The sequence below is a fragment of the Danio rerio genome, chromosome 5 (genome assembly GCF_052040795.2).
Source record: "Danio rerio strain M-AB ecotype USA chromosome 5, GRCz13ab, whole genome shotgun sequence".
NCBI classification, from domain to species: Eukaryota; Metazoa; Chordata; class Actinopteri; order Cypriniformes; family Danionidae; genus Danio; species Danio rerio.
The window spans coordinates 46,768,877-46,780,971 of NC_141025.1; the positions used below are offsets into that span (position 1 = coordinate 46,768,877).

Below are 12,095 nucleotides of genomic sequence, written 5' to 3' on the forward strand. Positions count from 1 at the left end.
GTGACGCAATACAGACGCAGTGACTTGTTCACAGCCACTCATCTCGAAGCTCCTTGCTTTCATCAGGTCTCAAACCGACTTGCCAAAGCTATTATATTTACTTGTATCACTTTCTGTAAAGCTGAAATCTCAGTAATAGTGAAGGAAAGATAAAAGAGGAGATGAATATTTTGGATACACTGCCTGGCTGAATTTTAACAGATATCCTAATCCTATATACAATTCCAATTGGAAGAGTTTATCAGCACTTAGAAAAGATACAGGGAGAGAAAAAAAAAATCCAATAAATGTCAAAAAATACTTTGAAAATAAATAAAGTAAAATTGTCAAACTATGTCTGTGAAAACTCACTACATAAATCATTCATTATGCATACAATTTATACACTAACAGTTATTATGAATTGTGAATTATATAAATATGGGGTTGGAACAAAGTAAAGATGACAAAATATTCTTTTGGGCTTATTTAATTGTTTTTGATTACTTATGCTGGCTTTAAAGTAAAAATAATTGAAAATAAAATAAATAGTTTACGCATACTAAAGTCTTTTTTTTGCTCACCAAAGATGCAATTATTTGAAAAAACAACAACAAACAGAGTAATTCATTCATTTTCTTTTTGGCTTAGTCCCTTTATTAATCTGGGCCACAGCGGAATGAACCGCCAACTTATCCAGGATATGTTTAATGCAGCAGATGCCCTTCCAGCTGCAAGCCATCTCTAGGAAACATCCATACACACATACACTACGGACAATTTCATTCATTCATTCATTTTCTTGTCGGCTTAGTCCCTTTCTAGTCCCTTTCTTAGTTCCCCCACAGCGGAATGAACCGCCAACTTATCCAGCAAGTTTTTACGCAGCGGATGCCCTTCCAGCCGCAACCCATCGCTGGGAAACATCCATACACATTCACACACACACACTACGGACAATTTAGCCTACCCAATTCACCTGTACCACATGTCTTTGGACTGTGGGAGAAACCGGAGCACCCGGAGGAAACCCACACAAATGCAGGGAGAACATGCAAACTCCACACAGAAACGCCAAATGAGCCGAAGTTCGAACCAGTGACCCAGCGACCTTCTTGCTGTGAGGCTACAGCACTACTTACTGCACCACCGTGTCACCCCACAAACAGAGTTATACAATTTATAAATATTCAGATATGATGTCTAGTTCACCTTAACCTTAGTTCACTTTCTATTTTTTATTTTCAATGTCTATCTGTTCCATTTAGCTCTTCATTTATGTACTATATAAATGAGTCAAATGGTAAAAAGCAATTAGGTGAGGGCTTGTAACTAGGCCCACACGGAATCTGTGCATGCAGAGTTCCGCAGACTTTTAGCCCATCATTAATTCTGTTTATTTCGTTTTGTAAATGTGTGTAAATCTATATTTATTCAGTTTTTAAATTAATTACAGTAATATTATTGACATATGAAAATATGTCATCGAATTTATGTACAATACAGTTTGTAAAGTCATATTTTCTGTCTTTTAGTAGATATATTATATGGGGATTATTTATGCAAAAATAGCAAAAAACATCCGCAGATTCCGTCTAGCCCTACTTGTAACCCACCAACCAAATCAATGAAGGCCCAGCTTCAGAGACTCTAAAACTGTCACCATACTCAGGATCTCCATCAATTTTCAGCTGAAATCACATCTGTTAGCTCAATGTGAGAGAGCTCAACCTACTGGCCCTGAGCACCAAACACACATAACCCTCCACTTCCAAGCCTGACCGTTACAAATCCCATCCAGAAGTTGTGTTGTAACACAGCCGAAAGAGTTATTCATTCATGATCTGATCCCTCTTCTCCACAGCCGCTGAACTCCATTACCTCAGCTGTGTACAAACACGGTTAATAAATACATCAGATCGACAGCACAAGGACTCTTTCCCCTTGCGATCAGGCAGGCCGTTAAAGGCAGTCGTGCTTTATCTAAATGTGATTTTCTGCATCTGTAATAAGTATCAAAACTCAGTCGCTCTTCCTGTCTCAGCCGCTTCCCAAGAATGGTTATTTACAACTCCTCGCTCTTCTGAGGAAACTTCAGCACAACGTCTATGGCAACATGACAGTCAGAATGTGCTTAATCTGCTCTTATCGGTCTCATCCTACAACTCCAGCCTCCATTTTTTGTGGACAAGTTTGTCTTTGATACCTGAAGGTCTCAGCAGGAGCTAAGAATTGCATCATCTTGGGAAGGACATAATCACAACCAGACATTCCAGCTGATCTATATATCCTTCAATATCTCTCAGCTGCATTTGTCTTCTCTGAGGTGAGCCATTGTTGGGACAAGGCCCTAATTTTCACATTTCCTGTATTGTTTTACCCCTAACCTTTTCTACCTGTAGGATGTATGCACCTACAAAACTCAAGCTCCAGTATCATAGTCAAAACACAGCAATCATACTATAAATACATATATTAATAACTTTTCAAATTGTATTATTTATTTTTAGATATTAATGAGCAGCAGTTTGGAGTGCCTCAAGGATTGGTTTTAGGCCCTTTGCTATTCACAATATAAATGATGCCACTGAAATCTCACTGCTATACAGACAAACTATATACAGTATTTCAACAAAAATAATGACATATCTGAACAGTCTAAACTAACTCAGTGTGTTAAATATGTTAAAGACTGAATGACCAAACAATTGTCTTCTATTAAATGCAGACAATACAGAAGCATTACTTACTGGGCCAAAATCTTGTGCATAGCAGATCTCACAACTCGACCTGCAATTAGAGGATATGATGTTATAAAGTGTTAGTTCTATCGTCAAATATCTGGGTGTTTTATTACAGAGCAACTTAACTTTTGAAAAACATATCTCTCAAGTCACATTAACAGCCCTTTTCATATAGCTAAACTAGGAAACGTGCTACAGTATCTACAGTATCTCAGATGCAGAAAAGTCATGCTTTCATGACCTCTAGAATAGATTACAGCAGTACCACGTTATTCGCGGGAGTCCCTTTCTAAAAATAGCCCGCTGTAGTGGCTATTTTCTCTAAGGAGGCTCTCTCAGTGGTCAAGAAACAAAGTCTTACCCGGGATGTCTTTTACAAGTTTTATTCTTTATAAAGAAGATCACAGTCATACAGCAACAACAGTTTCTGCAGAGTGAGATACTAAAGCAAAGTGTGTTCCCCTTTTTATCTGGTTTGTACTGCTTACGAGGTCAACTCCCAATAAGGCCTTATCTACAATTACGTCAGGCGTCTTCTGCTGTTCGTGCGATATGCTCATAACAACCACACATCCTTCTTAGGATAATGAAAAAGCTTTCACCTAAAGAAATATAGTTATCTATAAAAAATGTACACATAGGTTTTATGATGAACATATGGAGAACACAGATACACACACATGTAATAATGAGTCTTAGACAAGTTTCTAACATATAAAGCTCATCTAAAAATGAATTTCCATTACACCCGCAATAGGTGACATCTGCAAATATTTTGAAGCTGTAGAACCCCTCAAGGGAAGATTGATTGACAATGGTCTACAGCCAGTCAGGACGCAGAACACAATACGCTAATCAGGACGCAGAAGAAAAAAGCATGTTAAATCACACAAAAAAAATCAACAAAACTGCGATCATGAAAGGTAAACCGCGCTTTAGCAAGGGATTACTGTACTGCAGGGGTGCCCAAACTCAGTCCTGGGGGGCCAGTGTCCTGCAAAGTTTAGTTCCAGGGCATCTACAAGCGGGTAGATTTCAGCTCTGGCGAGTAAGACAGCCGCTCCTACTTGCCACTTTGGGTGGTTGGAAATATTTTTTAAACTGCAGTTTAAAAGCAGCTAAAAAGCAGGGTTCGATAATAAGGATGGCCCAATATGCATGCAAATGTGATCTTAGAATCGAGTAGCAGCAATAACTGTATTCGCGCAAGCAAAAGAAAGCAGGTGAATACCAAATGAGAGGATGATTTCTCGTTAAAAAGCGTGCATGCTCCTGTTTACTTGTGTGAAGCAACCGTGTGTAGAGATAACGCAACTGGTGCGATAGGTTCTCTTTGAAATAGACTGGACAAAAAGTGATGGTCGTGTACCCACGGCCCTGCTGCTTTCAAGAGCTCAAGATTAAAACTAAATTTTTATACTTTTGTAAGCAGCAGTCACTGCTTTTTCTTTTAATTATTCTTTGAACAGATTATTAACAGGGCTAACATTAACCATGTGCATATGATCATCCTTTCATCATCACACACGGTATATTTTTCACCTGCTTTCTTTTGCTTAAAGGTATTTTTGTTAATATGGTTTAATTATCAACCTTTACAATAACATTGTTTTAAATGAGATTAACTCCCCATTTATGTGTAGTAACTGCTGATCTGGGACCTTTAGCCAGGACAGATTACTGTGCATATTTTAGATACACGACAATAGATCTTTTTGAATATCCAAAACGGCTATATATTGCTTGTTTTTATAAATTTAAAATACGTGGCTAAGAAATAATTATTTCTTTTTTTGTGTGATCAGAAATGAATTTGGTAAATCCTTTATTTTGAGCCCTAAAAAAGTCATGTAAAATAAAGACTAATTGCAATGCGACACAACCCATTTGCTCATGCACAGTAAGCAAGCTCATACACAACATACACAACAAGAGAAATAAATTAGGAGGCATGTGGACATAACAAAACATATAAATCAAGTAATTTTAGCTTGTCAAAGTCAAATTTATTCATATAAAAAATATTTTTCTCAACAACAAAAGTGTGGCTAGTGAAAATGGCACGTGGCTAGTAACTTTGGAAATCTACTAGCCACAGTGGCTGGTGATCAAAAAAGTTCATGTCTAGCCCTGGTTCCAACCCTAATCAGACATACATGGGCTAGCTAGTCAAGCTCTTACCAGGCTTTCTAGAAACATCCTTGCAGGTGTACTGAGGCAAGTTAAAAGGAGCTAAAATCTGCAGGCCTTTCAGGATTGAGTTTGGACACCCCTGCTGTACTGTAATCACTGCTAATGGATAGTACTGCACATAAAAAAGCTTCGAATATTTGGAACGGTAATTATAGTTAAAAACACTGTACAAACAAACTTGAATTGCATTGAATTGAACAGTATTTTTTTTAAACTTGCGGCAAGATTAAAAAAAGCTCTGTAAATTTTTTGGGCAATATTTTAAGAATAAATAAATACTTTGTTATGCAGCACCAACTATTATGCATATCCTGAGTTCTCCCCACAGGTCTTGTATGCATCTATTAGTGACTGAATTCAATTCAAATACCACCAAACTGCTCATACATTTTTAAAACAATGTTAAGTTTGAAAAAAAAAAGTATTGATATATATATATATATATATATATATATATATATATATATATATATATATATATATATATATATATATATATATATATATATATATATATATATATTTATATGGCAAACTTATATGGTCAAGAAAAAGATTCTGGTAATTTAGTTTTGATGTTTGGTACTGAAAGCTTATTAGGATTATTTAAGATGTCTGGAAATTCCAGAGAATCATTATTAATATTAATATTATTATTGTTATTATGTAAAATACTTATTTTTTTAAATATAAAAAATATTTTTAGACATTTTTTAATACTATTTTCATAAATTAAACTTTTTTTTTCTTATTAACCTTTTGAACCCTCACTTCAGCAACTGCTAAATAAAGTCTTAATAAGTCTTACTTAAAAAAAAAAAAAAAAAGCTTTGATCAGTTCACCAAAGATTTACAGCAATTCAAGTTACAGACGCATGATTTTCACATCTATCGCCAAAAAAAGACCGACATTTAAGGGGTTAAATCGATATTTTGCTGTAAAGTCTCTTGGTCCATTGTAGCGTGCCATAAAAGCCAGATCTTATACAACTGAAGGGCTTGACATGGCTCTCGCTGGATATCATTTGGCCCTTGAAACCTAAGTTCACTCAGAGCCTGACATCTTAAAGCCTTCCAAACACTTTGTTGGATAGTCTTACCGCTTCTTAAGAGCATTTAATCCATACAGGGCCTGGAAGGTAATCCATGGGAGACTGGCAGGAGAGGTCCTGGAACACGGGTCGTTTTTTTTTTTTTTTCAGTATGGAGGCCGTACAGGTCTCCACAAGCCCTCTTCTTCAGTCTCACCATGGCTTTGCCCTTGTGCTCTCCATGACTGCACTGTTGTCCTGTTCAGAGTTCATATCTCACACCCTCGTGTGAAACATATGCAACGGCCCCAAAAGTGACACAATAAAACTGTTCATGTGAGAGGAAGCATTGTGCTTTACTAGAAAGAGGCGGAAAAGGACAATTATTTGTGGTAATATAGTTTAGTTTTTGATTGAAAGGAGGTATGTGGCTGAAACTATTGTTTTTACTATTTTCGTTATTTAATTTTTTTTACTAAATAAAAATAAAATTTAGAAGTAAATAAACCAATATGGGCACAATTTATTTTAAGGTACGCTTCTTTATATTGATAAACCATTATCTATAATTTTTAGCTCAATAAACTTCCAATTTGCTTCTTATTAATAGTTTTTGAGGTAGTAGTTGCTTTTGGAAATTAGACAGGTTTATGCATGTAGAATAAGATCACAAGGAATATTTGCTTTGTAATTACCAATAAACAGCCAATACCTTAAAAATGAACAGGTAATTAGCCAGTAGTTAATATTGAGAATTGTTACTTTAAGTGTTACTATAGTTAAACTCTTCAAAAACATTCAAATATTGTACAAAATGTTTTAAAATGTTGTTGTATATTATTTTGTGTAGTAGTTGTAGAAATAATAGTAATAACAATAATAATTATAATTGAAAGAGAGATTTTTTTGCATTCACCCTAATCTTAATAGTATTTGATTTAGTTTTTAAATGTATTCAACTTTTATTTAGGCATTTATCACAATAATACAAATATTTCAAATAATTTTTATTGTGACAACATATATAAACTTTAAATATTTGGACACTATAAATTGTAGCGGTCCTTTTAAGTCAGATTGATATTTTTTAATCTTTGATCTTAAAGGAAGTTAACTGGATTTGTCAAAAGGAAAAAAAAACACGCTACTATAGGTTGGAAATGTCTCTGGAAAAGAATGCAAAGGTAGTGTTCTGACACGTCCTCAAATATGTCAAACAGTTTCTCTTAATGGTGCCCTATCAAAAGAATAAATATGATCTTCCTGTTTCTAGCGTCCATCTGAAAGTAGGATTTCATGCTACATTCATCCATCACAGGATCAGTTTCTGAGTCTCAGAGATTATCCTGGGCACCTGAATGAGTACACAAACTACAACACAAACACACTTACTAATCGATGCAGTGGAAACCCGTCTTACATGTTTGAACTTCTGAACGTAAGTGTTGACTAACGTCCTCTATTTATCTTCCTACTTAGGATGTCAAGTGCATCATCTGAGGCATGTTTCCCCTGGATTTGTTTGTCCTTTTGGTGGGGTTTCCCTGGTGGGAGGCTGTTCGTTTAACTGCAGACACTCAGCAGGACACAGCAAATGTCCACTTCCTCTCACACAGTCAGTGCTTTACAAATGTGATATACTGGGCTTTAGATGGTACAACAATTTGACTTGACCACTACAATATGTTTAGAGAGGACTAATCTCTATAAATGATTCACACTGCACATAAAAAGGGCTAGTTTGGTTGGAAAAAAAAATCACAAAAACTAAATAGACAAACAAATGTCATGCTGCTGTAAAAATAATAAAAAACAAAAAGCATTTATGATCAAACTAAACTTAAGGATGAAGCAATCATGGAAGCAAACAAACAAACAAAAACAAATAAACCCAAGTAATGTACTGCTTGCTTTCTAACTACTGAGAAATTTCAGCTGCTGTCTGGACTTTCACTGCCTTTCTACACCTTCCTTTCTTCATGTGTACAATACTTTTCCCTGTGTCATTTCATTTTATCACACATAACTTAATTTCTAAACTAATTAGTTTTGTTCGTATGTATGGATTACTTTTGTTGTTAAAAAAAAATCAACAGCACCTATAACGACAACACATTGTGCTTTCTGAAAAAAGGTGACGTGTTCAATACTTATCTTACCCGCTGTAAGTACAAAGATGAAGCAATTTTGTAAAGCTTTGTTGCTTTACTTTAAGGCTTTATTTTAAGGCTTTATTAAGAAACTAACTAGCTACTAGCTATTTATGACAGTTTCTCAAACTGTGTCACAGATACATAGTTTAATAACTTTTACTAATTAAAAGTCTGACATCAAAATAATATCCGATTATTGCTATGAATAATGTTCATTGCATCATAGGACTGCTTTGGCATTACATTCTGTTAATTTGCTTTGTAATGAGTTTCCTGACATTACACCAGGGTTTGCACCAGCAGAAAAGATCTCCAAAGATGCCATTTTAAATTGTAAAGAAATTAGTGTTTTTAAAACAAACGAAGACAGCAGAAGTCAATGATTCATTTTCATTATATAGCCTGAGATGTTTACTGTTCCAAAATTTTTTTATAGTTTCTCAAAATAAAATATTTTGTGTTCAAAGGGGAAAGGCTTTAGTTTTTTACTCACATATTTTAAAAGAATATATTTTAGAGCAGTAATCACTATACCGGGAAACCATGATATTTTTATGCAAGGTTATCATACCGTCAGCATCCCATGCCTAATCAAGTCATAATAATAAAAGAAAACTATATAGTCCTTGGCAGGTCTTAAAGAAGATAAAACCAGATGAACAACTACACATGGCACACTGTGTCATTATTTATTTAACAAAAATAAAGCCAATATAAAAAAGCCATGAGTGACAAACTTACCATTGGGACACCCTATGAATCATAACTAAATCATAGGGACACCCTATGATTCAGATGCCAGTAGATTCGCTTTAAACAGTAATGAACTGTTCCTTGCCACTGGCTTGTTTAGTTTGGGACTTGTAGAGCTGCACGTTGATGGATTTGCTGTTCTGAACTGTACTAAACTGAACTTCAACTCTGAACACTGGACTGACACAGTTTCAATTTATTAGAACTTATTTGTTAAGCTGCTGTGACACAATCTACATTGTAAAAGCACTGTACAAATAAAGATTAATTGAATTGAATCAAATAATTACTTATTAAATAATAATTTTGCTGCATGACCTTATCAGCCTTTTAGATAATTCTGGAGAAGTTTTAGAAGGTTTTTGCTCAGATCTTTTCACAACATTTCAGTCAGGGTGAGCTCTGGACCTTCACTGGACAAAGCAAGATTTTTTATTCTTTTTTTTTGTTTGTTTGTTCTGTTGTAGGTTTGCTTGTGTGCTTGGGATAATTGTTTTTGCCCAATTTTGGCTAAATTTGTAGTTGTCAGATGTCCTTATATGAAAAAATCTTAATTGAATAGAGTGTTCTAATGTTTTTACATGCACATTCTTGAAATCAGTGTTTCAAACTTTCAACAAAGTAAAAGATGCAGAATGAAATATGTATGTATGGAGTGAAACATATAAATTGTACTGCAAAGTAACTTGCACTGTAAAAAAATGCAGGGTTCCACACAATTCCTAAAAAAAATTATTAACTTAATAATTTTTACTACTTTAAGGGGATTGAAAAAAAATAAACAATTAAGTTGTGCCAAAAAAACTTATGAATTGTGTTGTTTCAACTCCTTTTAAATAAGTAGTTTGAACAAGTGGCAAAAGTCTTTTTTTGTTTTGGAGTGTGCTTATTATGCCACTTTCGTGATGCATTTAAGCCAATATGTCACATAAGAAGCAAAATATGCTTCTAACAAGAAGGCAAAAGCTGTAGTTTAAATCCCACAAATTTGTTACAGAATTGAAAAACTGAAGTTAACATGTTTTGGGGAAAAAATATTCAAATCTTGTCCCTAAATTAATAAAACATTCCAAAATCCTGTTTCACTCCAAAATCAAAATGTTTAAAACAAACAAACAAACAAACAGCTAGGTCAAATGTGGACATTGTATAAGTAACAAAAACAACAGACAACGAAAGGTTAACACAAGGGTAAAAATAGTACAAAAACAATTGACTAAACAAGAGAATGAGGGGGTATAGACAAATAAAAAAAACAATTAATACTGTCTTTATATAAATAATAATAACAGTAATTAGTTACTATCGGTAATTAATGACTGGTGAACAAGATGTAATACAAAGGCTAAACAGAAAACACTAAAACAAGAGATGCAAATCATGACAAACAAATAAACAAAAATACATGTTCAAAAGACAAAACAAGACTCACAATTACAAATAAAGCAAACAACTGAACAAATCATTCCAAACCAGGACTCCAAAAACATAGTTTTTATGTTCAAAACAAAAGGGATTCAGGATTCCAAAACAGGAATTGACAGCCATATTCTGCAGCTGTGAACATTGCTTTTATGATCTGAGCATACAAAACACTCAATTCCACTGTAAAACACAGCCTGAAGACAAGAAAAAGTGCAAGGCAGTATCCCTGACCCTGTATAAACACTTTCTATAAAAGTTAACACAAACGATTTGAAGAACCACAGGTTTGTGTGGAGATGAATTGGCCAGATCTGCTGTGCTTGAACAAGAGCGGATACAAATGGACTGCCTGAAATGCCCTGCCGAAACAGGGTGATACAATAATTTCCATAAGCGTACATTACCCAAGGAATGCACAGAAAGCTATAAAAGAAAAGCAGATCTGGATTCTAGATCGGAATATATAGAGGAGAACATTAATCTCTGCTAGGGCTTTTCCTTTTGTTTCTGGAAGACTCTTTCCAGACTGGACAATTCTGTCCTTCATCTGTCCACCTTTTTTCTTTTTTCCACAGCTCCTTTCCACCTCTCAGCCCTTTGTCAAAAGTTTTGGGGAGGGGAGCAAATGTGTAACGGATGTGGGGTGATGTGATCTACCGAACTGATCTGTTCTTAGATACACTAACCTTTACGGATTAGAATAAATCAGAGGTGAAGCTCCAGCCTTCTCCTTTCATTCTCTCTCTCTCTCTCTCTTTTTGTGCAAACCCACATGTGCTCAATATATCACCTAAAGTATATCACCTTATCCTTTTGTTTATCATCTCCTAGGATAACCGCGTGGAATCCTCCTGCTCATGCGCTCTGCGTCTACAGTATTTCCAAACGTATTTTACAAGAGATCAGTTACTGAGCATAATGCATTGCAGCAGCAGCACTGGTAGCGCACTTGATATCTTAAATGTAACAATCAAAAAAGCATGCAAGGTTTTGGTATTTCCGATGGCCTACAGATGTGCCAGTGTTATTCTCGCACCATCTTCCAAAAAATGTAACGTCAGTTTTGGTGAAGAAGAAGAAAAAAAAACTTCAAACACACTAACATCTTATAACCATGTGCGAACGTCAGGTTAAAATCAAAGCAGATTTACTGTGGCTCTTCTTAATATTTCTTCAACCTCTGCTTGTGTGTGTACTAGATATGTATAGATAGCTAACTAATCATAAGCCTTCTTTTCTTTAATTACATAACAGTGATTGAACATGGGGTGGGTTGTAAATAATTTGATTGCTTTGATTTAGGATGATACTGACATTTTTGTCACTTTTTGTTATTCATACTCTTTGTAGTTTTATCTGGTAACATTTTATTTATGTTTGTTGTTCCAACTGAATTACTCCTCCAACATGCAGTACAGTACGTCATAGGCAATATTAGCTGTTGGAGTGTGCACAAAAACACTGTATTTCTAGAGAAAATACTCAACCAACTAGGAACCTTTTTGAATATATATCCCAAAGTTACCTGGAAGGTTTCGACGCGGGGGCGCAGTGGGTAGCTGTAAAGAGGAGACTGACACGGAGGGATCCATTATGCAGTATTTATTAATCAAGCTCTCACTCAAACACACAATATGCACCAAAGTGCAAACACACATCAACAATAGTATGAAAGGTTTCATGGCTGGCGGTAAACGGACACAGAGGGATTTACCAGGCATGGGTCAAAGGCAGGCTGCGAGGATCAGAGTCCGTGTATCAGGCTTGGATCGTGGGCAGGCAGCGAGTATCAGAGTCCATGTATCAGGCTTGGGTCG

General features: G+C 35.3%; 1 long non-coding RNA gene across 1 annotated transcript in view; it reads right to left on the minus strand.

Moving 5' to 3' along the window:
* LOC141385595 (uncharacterized) overlaps nt 1–3,164 on the minus strand; it is a 65,375-nt gene extending 62,211 nt beyond the window's left edge. The window contains exons 1-2 of the long non-coding RNA XR_015491703.1: nt 3,085–3,164; nt 2,730–2,769 (exon numbers count right to left, since the gene is read on the minus strand). This is a non-coding gene — a long non-coding RNA (uncharacterized LOC141385595). The remainder of the gene's footprint in view (nt 1–2,729; nt 2,770–3,084) is intronic.
* Nucleotides 3,165–12,095: the final 8,931 nt, after the last annotated feature.